We start from the raw sequence: 13689 nt of genomic DNA on the forward strand, positions 1-13689 counted from the left end.
CTGTGATCATATCATATGGCATTAGAATATTCAACCTCCCTTGTACTCCCCCCATCAATACGTACCCTCCATGAGGTCAGGGACGTTAATACTCAATATCGTGTAGCCTTAGCACCTAAAATAGTGCCTAGCTCATAACAGGTGTTCAACGATGTTTGTTAAGTAAAGTCTATGAAAATCTGTTATCAAAAATATTGACATGTGAAAATTTTTGCTTTTCCCATTTCCTCTAATTACTCTGCTCCTTATCAGTCTTCTCTTCGTCTTTCCATGGTCCCCTATACCAGCTGTGGCCATCTCCAATATGTATTTCTTGGCTTTATGATCTTCAACTACTATAAATCAGTAATATGTCTCATTAAGTTAAATATAAGGGCTTCAACTTTACAGTGTTGACGATTCTAATACCTATATTTCCAACACTGAGCTCTAATTTGAGCTCCAGTCCTGTATCTCTAATAGCATGAAGGGCATGACCACTATAAAGTGATGTCTGTAAAAAATAATAAATAAATAAATAAATAAATAAATAAATAAATAAATAAATAAAATAAATAAAGTGCAGTCTGTGCTCTTCCTACTAAAGTCGATCTACTTACCTAACCCCATTCTTTCTGTCAATGGCATTCTCCAAGTCAGCCCCACTTGAAAATCTACTCTTCCTTTTCCTTTCTCCCCTATAGCCAACTAGTTACAATGACCAGTTCAGTGTTAATGCAAGAAGCCTCCCAAATCTAGTCCCTCCTCTTTGGTTGTACCACCATACTCAAACACTGTCCTTCATTTTCTCATATCTGGACAACTAACTTAGCTTCTTGGTTTCCTTCCCCCAGCTTCTTTTCCCTCCATAATCCTGTAAGCCCAAGACTTAACAGCATGTCCAACAAATATTAGGAGTCAAGCACTATTGTTCAATGAATGGATGAATCGATAAATAACGGATAAATGCTCTATCATAAAACGTACCTTATATATTTAGTTCATAACGGTCACCCCTGTCCTAATACGTCTCAACTCAGACTTCGAATCTATCTACAGTCTGACTCCAACGTTTGTCTACTATGTCCAAACTACCGCACTGTCTCCAGTAGCTTTCCAGAACCAAGTTTCTCTAGCTCTGAAAGCACCGCTCCCTTTTTTCACACATGCAAAGTTTGCCCTGTTACCTCCTGAATAGATGTCTAGAATGACTTGTGTCCCCCACTAGCCGTCCATCTTCTCTGATTTCCTATAACATTCCCTATACAATAGTAATAAATTTCGGCACTCTAATCTGCATTGACACTTCACTATTTCTTGCACATTTGTCTTTCTCCCTCAGCTAGATTTACATAATCCTGGAAGACGGACACTATGTCTTAAGGTCTTTGCTTGACTGACTACAATGATTTAAAGGATGAGGCATTTCTTTAACTCTCTACACACTTCATTTTACCTTTGTATAGTCCCTGTGAAGAATAAAGAGGAAACAAATTTTAAAGCAGAACAAAATCTACAAATAACAGGCTCCTGAAAGGAGAGAAAACTGCACATTCTACACCAACTGATTAACATGAAGCATATAACCCAAGAGGACCTTTATAAGTAGAGCTTCCTAAATGCTTACATTTATAGCCAGGAAAGAGAGTGGAAAAGTAAAAAATCAAAATTAGAAGCAGAATATTTTATTTTTTCATTCTTACTTCCCAAAAAGCCAAAATTGACTTACTATTTATTAGCAGTCAGGTTGAAATGGGAAAATATAAACTTACTCCTGCTCTTATATAATACATATGTAGAGAAGTTTATTTAATTTGATGGCTTTCTATGTACTTAAGAACAACAAATCTCTGCAACCTGTTTTTTAAAAGCACTTAGTAATAGTAATGTCAAAAGAGAGACAATAAACAGAGATAGAAATCAGATATCAAAGAAACCACCATATAATTTTATTAAGGATGCTTGTTCCTGAAACTCAAAAGTTGAAAATGCTCTTATCAGATAAGTTTCAAAGATAAGAAGGATGACTGAAGAATCAAGTTTATTTTTTGACCCTCCAAAGTCTAGCAGGCATTTAGTAAAATATTAAAATAATAAAGGAAATAACTCACATTTTTTGGCCTCAGGAAATACCCTGTTGTTTATGGAACTAATTCCCCAATCTTTATCCCCTGTTTTTTCAGATAATTATTTCAGCATTCATTTGGCTTTGGTACTTAATAATAAAATAAGAGTTTTTGAGGAAAGATCCCAACCAAAACATTAATATGTGAACAGAGCCACCCCCAGGCCATCCTGGGAGGTGAACTGTGTATATCTTCTCCTTCCTCTGCATTCTGCTGCCCTCTTCCTGCCAGGTGCTCCCTGTGGGTCATTACAAATTTCCAGCCTTATCTTCCATCACTTTCCGAGCAGAAAACTTATTCTCCAGAAAGGTCAATCCACTCAACATTTCACAATCCCTCCTCACAGGTACTTGACTCCACACCTCCCTGTGAACCATTTCTGTCACCTTCAATGTCTTCCTCTTGCCTTACTACCTATGCAGACTTCACCCATCCTTCAAGCCCCACTTCTTCTCTGGAGTCCCCACCCCCATCATATTAGAGTCCTCGGTAATGCTGCAGAGCTGTAGTATTCATGCAAATGCTATATCTTCTCCCCTCAAGTAGGTGTGTTTATCCTGGTGGAATGAAACTGTGTTTTATATTTCAAAGGACTAGTAATTTGGGTGAAAAACATGGGCCTACCCTGTTAAAATGCCTACCTATCCTTTTATGTCTCTCCTTCACTTTCCTGTAGGGGGTCCTCGTGTTAAGTCTTCACATCTTGCTTACAGCCTTTCGTTTTGGTTAGTTTGTGCATAGACATTTCTTATGTCCCTGACAGTAGAACCAGCTTCTTCAGAGCAGGGCTATTTTCTATACTGTATGACTCAACCACCAAGACGAGCAATATCATACATACGCCAAGAAACAGGAGGGCACTCAGATATCTGGTTCATAAAGGCAACATAGTCGTCTAGAGTTCAAATAACTGAAATCAAATTACCACTGTGTTACTTACTGGCAGCAGCAGTGAGACGTTGGCTTTGTTGTTTACCCTCCACCAACCTCAGCTGGTGCATCTGTGACATGTAGTATCACCAGCTGTTTTCAGTACTGTTTTGGTATCCTCAGGGTTGTGGTGTTGCCAGCAGTCTCCTTTCATCCATAACCAGAAGAACAGCCATGTCTGTGGTGAGAGACAACTCTTTATTTAAGAAATCTTGCCTGTCCCGTTAAACTCTGCAGAAATTCACTGACTCTTATCACTGTATTTTTCTGAAGATTTTCTTCCAAACTCATAAAAGGAAAGTATGGGAAGGCAATAAAAATAAAAGGAAGGAAACTTTTATAATATATATGTTCACTCCTAAAAACCCAAACAAATGATACTTCAAAAGCCTTTACTGTTAAATGTCACTTTGTAATCGTTGATGGGCATCCAACCTCAGTTATGAACAATATGCTGGGTTCTGGGGACGATTTTATGGTTCGCTGCAGTCTTGGTCAAAGTCTTTAACCCATGACACTTGCTTTAGTGAGGAGGTTCCAAACCACATTCAGTCATTTCAAACCTAACAACATTTGCTTGTTTTGTGTTATTGGAGTGTTTCTGCAACATGAAGTTATACCCAAAAGGGATGTGGGCAGCCAAGTGGCAGTCCTCTGGGATGCTAATATTTGCGTGCCTGAGTGACTCTCTCATTCTCACATGCCAAAACAATTAAAGAAGCAGGAGTGGGCTAAAAATTGTCAGAAATTTTTTTCTTTCTAAGTCATTGCCCACAGTTCCTATGTATAATTTGTTTTCCATTATACAGACTTCAACATCTTGCTTACCACCGCTCAGATGGAGTGTTTCTATTTAGAAAAGTTTCTGAGTTTCTATGAATTGATTAAGAGTGGGATTACAGAATATAAAGAGTCATAATTATTCAGTGTGTGAGACAAATGTGCATGCCCAGGAGGTGAACTTACTCTGGAGCTTTCATTCATCTAAACATTACTTAGTTATTGAGCAAATGTGATATCCCAGGCAGTGTGCTAGGCATTGGGAGTAGATCAATTGCTTTGCTTCAGGATCTTCTATATTGTCTTTTATATTTGCAATTCTTAATTAAGATGATCTGATTAACAAATCAAAGAGAAACACATTGCCACTCATGAAAATCATTCTGAACTGAAGGAAAAGAGTTTTAAATCAACCTTGCAACAATGAGATGTGGTCAAGTGAACTTCCTGCCCATAGTCATTGAAGGTGTTTCCATAAGACTGCCTCTCTGTCATTCTCTAACCCTCCCCAACTTCCAAGACATCAACTATATTATCTTCACTAAAGTCGGTTAGTCATAGCCTCTATACCATAAAGGCATACTTGATTTAGCCCTTTTAAACTTTTATTTCACTATTTTTTGCCATCTTCCCTCTCTTTGGAAAACGTTCTTTCTACTCTGTCTCTGCCAAATTGAAACTGCTTTTCTCAAATTCAAACAACAGATTCATTTCTCCTATGAAATCCTTTTATACATAGTTTCAGTCACAATGTTCACTTGAATAAAGGACATTCCAATCAATCTCATGCAATAACTAGATTATTCTAAAATATAAATGTAAATATGCATTTACCATGCAACTTACAAAGAGCAGCTGTATAATTAATATCTGATGAATGCATAAAATTTCCTTTAATTTTTCATCTCTCTCCATGAAGATCTTTCCAGTACACTATCATTTTCTATTAGTGTACATTTTGGCACACCAACGGTTTTACTATGAAGAGAAACCAATTATACAAAGTTATAAGACCATTAGCAGTGATAGAAAAATTGTGCGGGCTTTTGAAAAGAGAAAATAAAGGTTTAAGTCATTTAGCAGTGTGAGCCACTTCAAAGGGGTCTTGGATTTTTAGAAGTTAGTCCTGGAGAATATAGACTGAGACTAATATAACAGATGCTTAACAAAACTAGCCCCAGTTTCCTAAGGAAAACATACACGCACATGCACACACATACACACACACACACACACACACACACAAAACAATGACTGGTCAAGTCATAAATTGGTGTCGTTTGTCTAGGAATTTCAGTAGCAGAGAGATAGATCCAGGAAATTCGCAGAGAAAAACAGCTTTCCAAGTTAGTCATCCAACAGACGTGGATCAGCAGGGCAGTTACCATTCTAAACTGGCCTCCCAGAGGTCTCCTTGGCCAGAAATGGTGGAGACCAGCAGAAACTTCACAAATTATGCCAGAATCTGGGGAATGACCTGGAACAGAACCATAGGGAAGCTGGAACAGAAGCTGTTTGTTCATTTGCCAACATTTACCTCAGCATGAAACTGCCAAATAAAAAGTGCCAACAAATTTTTAAGAGAAGTACCCTTAGCCACACAAGGGTCAGAAGGCTGAGCAATGAATCAAATACACATATTTATAGCGCCCTCTCCTGAGCATTGAATCTTGCCTAATGTCTGCCTGCAAAAAATATCATTTCACCAGTTTTGTGTCATAATCAACCCCAGGATAAGGTCTTAAGTCAGACCATGAAAAGCAGCTCAGACTTTTTCTCACATAGGCCCAGCAATGATGAGAAACATAAGTGTTAAAAGGGAAAAGAGCAATCTGCAGGACCTAAATCCGGAAAACAAAAGGGTAAATATATACCTTAACTTAGTAAGCTGTATCTTCCTTGCGACTGAATGTCTTGTTGAAATAATGGTAAAGTATAATGACTTGGTTATTGGCCCAAAAATACCATTTTCTACAAAAATATATCTCAGTATGAGGTCACTTGGGATAGCGGCTCACAATTGGGTGCTTAAGGGGTTTCAGTAAAGATGCCTTCTTTATTGCATTGCAATAAAAATTTACAAGTTAATCAAATGCCATGAAATTTTCCTTGATAATCTATGCAGCTAACAGTGCATTGTCGAGTAGCTATTTAAATTTACAACTTCAAAGCAGAGGAAGTTTGCTGACAGGTATGACACAGAACATCTTGGTAGGAAAACGCCCTTGAAAGCATTTTTTTAACCATGTTCTCAACATCCTCATTCCCACCTATGTGTGCAGCCCCAGGAACTACCGGGTCTTCAGCAATGACATACAATCTGTTAGCTTCAAACACTGAAGACGCTGAACGGGAGCCATCTTTGAACTCTAGTGCATTATCTGCCTACCGCATGACTCTCAACACATGACTTCTTGTGTCCCCTTACTCAGCTGTCCCCTTTTACGCACACCTGCTTCACTATATATCGGCAGTGAATCAGTGAGGCTGGGTTCAGGAATTCCCCCAAGTAGCTTCATTGTTGACCTTACCCAATATTATGCTAATCGGCTCTTAACGGTAAAGGAGCCTGGGATGAGGGGATAAAAGCGGTATGTCCTTGGTAGTCTAATTATATTGTTATTTCAGCACATTATGTTCTTTTCCATATTTGGCTTTTATCTTTCACTCTTATTAAACTTAATAATCTAACACCATATCTGATTTTTAAAATTCTATATATACACACCAAAAAAAGGAGTTGGGGGAGGGGAGAGGTCAGACACATAAAAGTGTGATATCTCCAGCCAGAGCCAAATTCCTAAAGGGTTAGCCCATTCAATGGCCAAGCAAAATAAGACACAATCAGTGCTAACTTCATTTTCAAAAGTTCCCACGTGCAGGTTTATAAGTGCCCAGAGGGATGAGTTACCCTCAATTGTGTCTTGTTTAATTTGGCCATTGAAAGGACTAACCCTTTTCTAACTTGGCTCTGGTTGCAGATATCACACCTCTGCATGTCTGCACTTGATTCTTAACTTGGCTTTTTCAGTGCACGTTAAGTGTTTCTGATTTGGTATCACTCTAAAGGAATTTGTAAGTGGTTTCTTTGCACTAATGTCTGGACGGATTGGGGTCAGGTGTGATTGGTGGGCTTCCACTATTAAATTATTTCACACCCCCTCTCCCCCACCTAATGGCTGTAACGTCAGAGTTCATCTTCTGTGTGGGAGGCCAAAATATTCTGAGATCACGCACTGGAGAAGTTAGATCTACATGTTGCAATTATAGCAAAACAAAAATGATATATTGCTTTGTTGAATATATGTGTTGTCTTAGCCAAGAGCTTCTCATTAACACTTTTTACTTGGAAAAAATAATGAGGAATTGCCTAATCCAGTAGATAGTATGCAGAGATTAAGTCCTGTTTCTGTCCATTTCTTCATTTATTAAATGGAGAGACTACTATTTATCACAGAAATACCTACTTTATGATTTAGTGGAAAGAATCTCAATTGGAATGAACTCTGATATATTTCCTGGAAATTCATTTTTCCCCTGAAAGGGAATAAAATTCAGCCTATAGAGATTCATAAACACAACAAGATAACCTAAGTTAGAATAAGTAAGAAAGAAGAAAACTCAAGTAAAGATTCATAAAATGGAGTAAGGAATGAGTAGATAAACCATGAATCTTAAGAGTCACAAAACAGCATTGCATTCCTGACTTACTGGCTTTCTAACCAGTGGTAAACCATTAACCTCACTGAGCCTCAATCTTCTTACATGTAAAATAGAAAGTACAATAATTTCTACCTCCCTGGGTTTTTGAGAGAATCACATAAAACTATAGATATGTAAGTATCTTGTACAGTATAAATCCCAATAAGATATTTCACTGCTATTATAAAAGAATTAGAGAATGACTAAGTGCTAAATTATGGTGTGACTATAAGAGTTCAGAAAAAAAGGATATTGTATGAATTGCAGAAGATTAGAGAGTGTTTTTGGAGCAGGTGCAACTTGAGGTAGACCTTGAATGATGTGTCTAATTTGAGAAAGTACAAGGCAAGAAGAAAGTCTTCTGGACGAGAGAAGTAGGAAGGGGTTGGGGGAGGGAGACGGCTGGAGGCAGCAGACATAGAAGCATACAGATAAAATCACTGGGTGCTGGGAGTGAGGAAACTGGAGGTGAGGGTACACCTCAGGAGAAGCAGAAGTGAGGCTGAAGAGACTGAAGGAGCCCTATGAAGGACTGAATGTTGGCATCCTCTCAAGATTCATACGTTGAAGCCTAATCCCAGCGTAATGGTATTTGGAGATGGAGTCTTTGGGAGGTAGTTAAGGTCAAATGAGGTCAAGATGGTGGGACTCTGGTCTGATAGGATTAGTACCTTCATAAGAAGAGACACAGAGAGTTCCTTCCCTGCCCACATGAACACAAAGAGGTCATGTGAGCACTCAGAGCACTCTAAGCCAACTGAAGAGACCTCAAAATAAAACCTCACTTGTTGGAACAGGTGTCTTTGGAATATTATCTTGGTAATGGTGTGCAGGGTGGACAGAAAGGAATGAGGCTGAAAGCAGAGAGGAAAGCCCGGAAGCTGTTTCTACAATCCATATATAGTGTGATTAAAAAAAAAAAAAAAAACGATGACTGGAAACATAGCACTGAGAGGAAGAGAATGAATCCAATGGGCAATTTCTAAGACATGCACAAAAGTATCCAGTAATAGAGAATAAAGGGAGGGAAGAGTCAGCTTGAATCCTAAATTTGACTCTTGTCTTTGTATTTTTTTAAAAACGGATAAGGGGCTTAGAGTGAGCAGGTTGAATTGCTCAAAATAAGAAACTCAAGAATTATTATGATAATCATCTTCTTCATTATTATATAGGGCACTAAGTCTTTACTTACAGGCTGGTCAAAGATTAGGAGGCTAGAACTATGCTCAATTTGACTTAATTCCAAGTCCTATCTCCAACTTCAGAGTTACATGCTACATGCCCCTGCTTCCACATCTAGTAAAATAGGAATAGCTAAACATTCTCTTCTTCATCTCATAAGTTTATTTGTTTTTTTTAAAGATTTTATTTATTTATTTGACAGAGAGAGACAGCCAGTGAGAGAGGGAACACAAGCAGGGGGAGTGGGAGAGGAAGAAGCAGGCTCCCAGCGGAGGAGCCTGATGTGGGACTGGATCCCAGAACGCTGGGATCACGCCCTAAGCCGAAGGCAGACGCTTAACGACTGCGCCACCCAGGTGCCCGTCATAAGTTTATTTGTAAATGAGTGAGACAGCATTTGTGAATAATTGGAGCCCTGCAAAAATATTATCACGCAAACATAGAAATTAGTATGCTGAGACACACAACCATTATAAGTATTCATGGTCAGCAGAGCAACTAACCTTTAAAAATTAAGCATTTTTGATCAGGAACCTTAGGAATCATAACTCAGAATTTCATTATTGGGCTGTACATCAGTTATTAAAAGAATAAACTTAAAATTAATATATTTAAATCTTAAAAGTTTCATGCTTTCTTTCTGAGAGTCTGTGTTTTTGTTATACTCACTCAAAATATATCTGAGATGGAAGCAGAAGAAAAAGTTATATTCAACAGATAAAAGAAATTACATTATCATTTCTTCATTACTAAAAAATTGATGAACTATTTATTCTTATGTATGAATATACACATATGCATATATATACACATATATGCATATATACACACATATATGCATATATACATACATATAGTAGATATACAAAGTCTAACTCAAGACATTAGAACTAAAAATCATTTTACAGGTCATCTAGTGTAGTGTTTTTATTTGACAGATGAAACCATTGAGACCTAAGCTTACATCTTCATATTTCACCAAAGAAAAGAACTGAGGTAAGAGAGTTAAAGGAATTTTGCAAGACCATCTCTTGGGTGACAGAGCTCAGATGAAAGCACGAGTCCAGGTTTCAGAACCTGTCCTTTCTAAAGCCTGAACACATGATCTTTTCATCATGTCACGCTGCCTGCCTGTGTCTTCCTAGCCTATAATTCTGGAGGTGACGTTAGGAACCCAAAGACACTCAAGAAGAACTGGATGAGGCCACCCTGGGCCTAAAAATTCCCAAAAAGCTCCAAGCCAATCACCTGTCCAAGAGGACCAGTTTATTTGGAGATCCAAACTCATCCAGATCCAGGTCATCTCGGATCAAATTTCTCATGCAGTTACTGAGTTGACATCAAAGGCAGATCTGAAACTGAAGTCCAGAACCAATATGTAACTCCTATTTCCTCCAACCTGCCCCTCCCTCTGACCTTCCTCAGAAGGTAAAATTGGGAGCAAAGCAAAGCTTGCCTTCTTAGCCCTCAAAACCCTCCTCTGTGCCCCTACCAAGTGCCCAGGGCCTCCTTGTTGCAGACGCACTCAGGTCTACTCTCTGCAGCTACCATGCATGCAGCCCCCACCTCACTTGACATCAGAGCCTTCATTTCCCACATCTCCTCTCTTGGGTACCAAGTGTGACAACCTAATTGTAGAAAGACAGAATTTCCCAAACTGTATTTCTCTGAACAAACAAAAATCTTCTCAAGTTCAAGTAAGTTTTGAAAATTTTGTTGACTATATTCCTTTCTTGGAGATTCACTCTACACATACTAAAGTCTTTGGGAAATTTATAGCTTTAAAAAAAGAAGAAGAAAGAGAAAGATGTAGAGAAGGAGGAGGAAGAAGAGGAAGAGAAAGTAAAGGAGGAGGAAGAAGAGGAGGACGAGTGGAGCATAAATGTGGAGGAGAAAGAGGAGAGGGAGGAGAGGGTAAAAGAGGAGGAGGAGGAGGAGGAAGAGGAGGGGAGAATAAAGGGGGGAGGAAGAAGAGAAGGAGGAGGAAGAAGAGGAAGAGGAGAGGGTAGAGGAGGAGGAGGAAGAGGAAGAGGAGTGGAGGGTAAAGGGTGGAGGTAGGGGAGGAGGAGGAAGAGAAGCAAGGTAAAATAGAATTTGTTCCCATTTAACCCAGGGTTTGCAAAGCTTATCTGACCATAGACTCCTTTGTTTACATATATTTCTCAGAGATAATAGTCTGTAAGATACAAATTTTAGAAAATGTTGCATTAAGGTCTTTATGCCTGTTGGATTAACGTGCTGTCTGCTAACATTTTGTAATTTAACTTGAACTTCCTAGGAATATAACTTAACCCAAGGAAACACTCCCTGGAGGGAGAATCTTAGGCAACTGTCAGTCCCTTGAGGGAGCAGTGAACGGCAGAACCTTTCCAGCCCCAGAAAATGTCATCAGGAAATGCAGCCAGCCCCACACAAGTCCCCTGCAGCCCCTCCATGCCTGGTCCCACAGTGAACACCTATCAGGGAGTCAGGAGTCATGGTGGCAGAGCCTTTTTTTAAATCACATTTTTCCACATAAAAGCATATGGATATAAAATCCCTGAGGAGAAAATTGAAACGATACGGTTTATCACACAGTTTTCTTTCTGCAGTGTTTATTGAAAAAGGCATTATCACATGGAATCCTTTTGAATTGCATTTTGATTTTGTAATTTTATTTATTCATGGTTTTCTGATGTCAAACTGTTATGTGAGCTTAAAATTCTATTTCAGATCCACCTAATTGTGTTTGAAAAGATCTATGAAAACAGTCTCTACCATGTGAGCTATCTGTGTTGTCTGGGCTCTGGGTAATGGCCCGCACAGCTTCCCACAGGACTCAGCCCCACAGGCGGTCTTTTTTCTTACAACCACATCCTTTCCACAACTTGCTCAAACTGAGCCACAGAAAGCCTGATCGACACACCTCAGGAGGACCTGCTCCCCTTCACGTATGCTCAACTACCTATTTGGAAATGATACTGCTTCTGACGTTTTCTTTATAATCAGTGCTGGAGGAAGCAAAGCCTATGTACGCTAGCCTGTTCTGTTTCTCCTCCTGTTTATTGCCTACAGTCCTAACTCATCAGTTACTCCATCTATTACTGCACCTACTCCTGCAGCTTCAGCGGGAGATGAGCTGGAGCATAAATAGAGGTGACTTTCCTTTAAAGGCAGCCTCATTTGCAGCAGCAATGGGAGAGGAGAGTGACAGTGGCTTGCCGAAGCTCCATATCAGCTTGTGATATCGTCTATTTGCTTCTTTCTAAGTCACCTAACATCCATTCATTTGTCAAAAAGAAAAATCGAGAGCCCACTTGGCGTATGCCAAGGGCATATGACAAATCACAACCTGTAGTTATCTCTCACACAGACTTTTTGATGTAGTTGGGTACACAACCTTATCACAAACGAAATGTTAATAATGACACAGTTGCAAAACAACAATGCAAGCAATGTCTCGGGATGATAGTTTATTAAACACATTCACTTTTTTAAAAAACATTATTTAGCTCCTACTATGTGCCAGGCAATAAGGTTGGGGCTAGGGATGAATGAGTGGTCAAGGTGCTCACTGAGAATCTAGGGAGAGAGAGAAAAAAATTAACCAGCGCCTACAAGACCGCGCGGCAGGATGTGAGGGCGATCTGGCTGTGACATCTATCACTGCATTGATCACCAGGGTTGATTCGGCTGATCTGGCCAACTAGGCAAGTGTCCCCTTCTTCCCTCACCGCTCCATGTGTATGCCTCCTGAAGTTGGATCTTGGTCCAAGAGGACAACCTTCCCTGATAAAGGAGAACCATTCTTCAGTCAAGGGTATATGAGTAGCTGCTCTCCCTTACTAGAACCTCCAAACAAGCTCTCAAGGCCCATTTGTAGGAAAACGTAGGGTAGTCAAGCTTCCAAGACTCCAGATACATCCAAATGATGCACTGACTGTGGCAGTCTGTGTTTCTTAAAAAAAAAAAAAAAAAAAAAAAAAAAAAAGTAGGGCAAATGCTTTGAAAGAAGTTATTTCAAGAGTGTTGTAGGAAAATAGGAATTCTAGCCAAGGGGAGTCTAGAAAACAAGAAAAATACCATGGGGTGAGTTTTGAAGACAAGAGGAATTTGGCCAGGGAGGGGAGGAAAGGGAGAAAAGCATTTAAGGCAGAGGGAGCGGGGGGGGGGGGGGGGGCGGGGAGGGAAGCCTCAGAAGTGAGGGACATAACGCTGAGCCCAGGGAACTGGGTGAATTGGCCATGGACAGAGCCATTCACTATTCACTGGGTATCAGGTAATAATGACAAGATAACAGGCAGCAGTCCAACTAAAGAGGGTCTAGAATCTGGACTTTGTCCCTAAGGTGGTGGAGATTCATAGTAGCATTTCAGACAAAGAAATCATACCATTGAATATTACAAATATCACTGCAGCAGCAATATAGGAGGGATTTGAGAAAGAGTTAGTGAGAAAAGAAAGGTAGCCTGAACCGGGACAGAGCAGTGAGAAATGTAGGGTGATTTCCAAACTTGTGGCTTCAGAGAATGAGGAGGTTGATGGCTCCATGCACTAGAGAAGAATATGTTTGAGGAGAAATGATTTTGGTGATTGAGTCTGGACTGAATGAATTCAGGTTTCCTATGGGATATTCAAGTAGAAGTGTCCAGGGGGACATCAAGTTTCTAGAGATAGACTAAAGATAAACTTGAGTATATTCTGGATGTAGGTGGGAATAGAAGCCATGGGAACATGAGTTTGTCAAATGGTGCCAGATCATCCAAAGGAGATCATGAAGAAGACAGCAAAAAAGATGCAGGAGCAACTCTAGGCAACTCTGACATTGACTAGGTGAGTAGAAGACAGGAAATGCAAAGTAGCTGAGGAATAGAACAGAAGGAGCTGGAGAACTAAGTTTAAAAAAAAAATAGTGTTAGGGAAGTGGCCCCCTCACACTGCTAGCCTAAGTGAAAGGGGGATTCCTCACAGGATGTAGGCAGCAGGGACCTTCAAAGGACTGTAGAGATCC

The sequence above is a fragment of the Ursus americanus genome, chromosome 10, assembly GCF_024610735.1.
Source record: "Ursus americanus isolate L20-20 chromosome 10, mUrsAme1.1.p, whole genome shotgun sequence".
In the NCBI taxonomy this organism is placed as follows: domain Eukaryota; kingdom Metazoa; phylum Chordata; class Mammalia; order Carnivora; family Ursidae; genus Ursus; species Ursus americanus.